The sequence below is a fragment of the Cibotium barometz genome, chromosome 57 (genome assembly GCF_041138505.1).
Source record: "Cibotium barometz isolate CiBa-2024 chromosome 57, ASM4113850v1, whole genome shotgun sequence".
Lineage (NCBI taxonomy): Eukaryota > Viridiplantae > Streptophyta > Polypodiopsida > Cyatheales > Cibotiaceae > Cibotium > Cibotium barometz.
The window spans coordinates 9,808,486-9,810,983 of NC_141102.1; the positions used below are offsets into that span (position 1 = coordinate 9,808,486).

Sequence of the window (2,498 nt, forward strand, 5' to 3'; positions counted from 1 at the left end):
CTTTATCATTAAATTCACAACACAAACCATTCTTTATCATTAGTCTACACCTAATATACTAGTCATAAAGTCTGGTGCCTTCCTACACTTTATACAAAGCAACAAAACCAACAAGTTGCCAATTGGAATATTAAGTCTCTTGCTACGGCATATAATTAATTTGACATCATTAAAATACTTCCAACATGTGAGAAAATTTTAGGACCTTATAGATATAAGCTTAACATTATCTAAAATTTGGCAAGTTACAACACTTTAGATTTGACACTTCCATCTTATTTTATGATTGTCATATTTGGTACAACAGAGTTACTTTAACATAGTACACCAACCACTTGGTTCATGAAACCTCCTACTTGACTCAAGCTAATTACCCTAAAGACCAAAGGTTTCAAGGCCATAAGCCATATCTAAAACTTGTGAAGACATGATAAGTGCACCAAGTAGTAGGGGGGTTGAGAAAAAAGAGTGTTGACTTGAACGCCTTGTAGGGCGTCATGGCTTTGCAATAGTCGTTGGATCTTCCTCCACGCCCAGCAATTTCTTGAACTCGAAGAAGTCCACTTGACCGTCGCCGTTCGCGTCCACCCGCGCGATCATCTTCACGCAAGCCTGCAGCTCGCGCGCCTGCGGGAAGCCCAGGCAGCACAGCACGGACTGGAGCTCTGCAGGCGAGATGAAGCCGTTCCGGTCCTTGTCGAACACGTGGAAGGCGGCCCGGAGATCCCGGTCCACGCCCGCGTGCAGATCATACTTGCTGCCTTCTCCGTCGAACTGCTCCACGCAGCCGCAAGCAGCCTCGTACAGCAGTACGAACTCCTCCTCGTCCACGTGGCCCTCGGACTTGATGGTAGAATCTGCCAGCAGCGACTCGATGGATTCCTGGGTCTTCGAGATTCCCAGCCGCTCGAAGATTCTCCCCAGCTCCTGGATGCTCACTCTCCCGTCGCCGTTCTCATCGAACGTGTTGAACACTCTCTGCAGGGCTTGCCTCTCAGCTACCTCGACTCTATAGGAAGCTTCTTGGATGCTGCCCTTCACGGCACCCTCGCTATGCGCAGAGCCATGGCCGGTGCTAGAGCTGGGTGAATCCTCGCCGTTTGCATCAGAGCGAGGGGAGATCGCCGCCTTAGCAGCAGGTGACCGGGGGCTTACCACACAGTCATAGTGCCATAGCACATCGAGATGTGGTAAGGCCTCCTCCTGCGCCACCAGAAACGGTGCGAGATTAGCAACCAGCGCATTGACGCAGGCGCTCATGGCTAAATCTGCCTAGATTTTTGAAGTTAGAATAAATGGGAAATACTTGCAGATCCTTCAATGACTCATGCACAACCTTTATAGAGCTTGTTGCCGTGGCCTAGCCATGGAAATCTCCTCGAAGTTTCTCGCCAAGGGAGCCCAGCTACTGTATTAAAAGCTAGAACCGTGCATGTGTTTGTGTACTATAGCGTACAGGCATCTCCAAGTGAGTCCTTACTCTCGTGCTGTTCTAGCTTATTTCCCCATAGATGCTTTGCAGGCGCATACAAACTTAAGAAGCAAAAATATAAGCTCTAAGCTATCATTTCCAATGGCATCAGTAAATTGAAAGCTCTCACATGATTTACCGATGCCATGAAAGCTCTATTAAGCTTGACATGATTACCCAGAGTAGGCCAAGCCAAGCATTAAGACATGCAGAAAAGGGGCTTCAATTATCTTAGTCCTGTCGCAGCAGAGGACAAAAGGTTACATCACACGGCAAATCTCTTTCATGGTGTAGCTTCCTTGCAGCTTCGCTAGTAAAGGGCTTAGAGGTTACCTTAGGGGCGGGGTTCTTGTTTCCGCGCTGACGGAAAGCATGTACGCTACGTATGTGCAGGTAGCCACGGCATAGCGTACGCCCAGCGCCTTTCCTCACGTAGCTGTGCGGATAGCAACGCCAATTTATTATAAAATGTACACCGTAGTTGCTGTTCCTCCATAATTTTATAACTTTTTTTTTTTCGAATGCTAGAAGTGGTAAAATACACGATATGCCTCTCATAGTTGCAAAATACTTCCAAAATTTTAAAATACACATAAAAAAATTACACTAAAATATTAAAAAAACTTGCTATATTTCACGAGAGTCGTCAATTTTGAAGGGTAAGGGTGGAGGGATCTCTCATTCTGAGCATGGAGTCTTTGGTAGTTCTCTCTGCATATTAGAGATTCTCATGCTTTCTTCTATAGCTGAAAACTGTTCTTCTATGGTGAGAGTTTTGTCTTGTTCTTCAATCTTTTTAAAGCACATTTCTAAAGCCCTGGGTGCATCAATGAAAATTTTGCCTGCTTCAGTATCAAGTTCTCAAAATTCATCAACCTCATTGGGATCAATAAAGTCTGGCATTTGCTATTAATCTAAGGCAATAGTCTTCTCTTAAATTCAAGAGCTTTTGTCCTTGAGTGGAAAGGATGGTAGGCATGGTAGAGTGATCTCCTTCTCTAAAACCTCTATAGAAACATCCTTTTCC

At 45.3% G+C, this 2,498-nt stretch overlaps 1 pseudogene; it reads right to left on the reverse strand.

Annotated features, from left to right (window-relative positions):
• Positions 1-250: 250 nt before the first annotated feature.
• Positions 251-1,621, reverse strand: LOC147606402 (calmodulin-like protein 3 pseudogene; annotated as a pseudogene).
• Between the last annotated feature and the right edge of the window lie 877 nt (positions 1,622-2,498).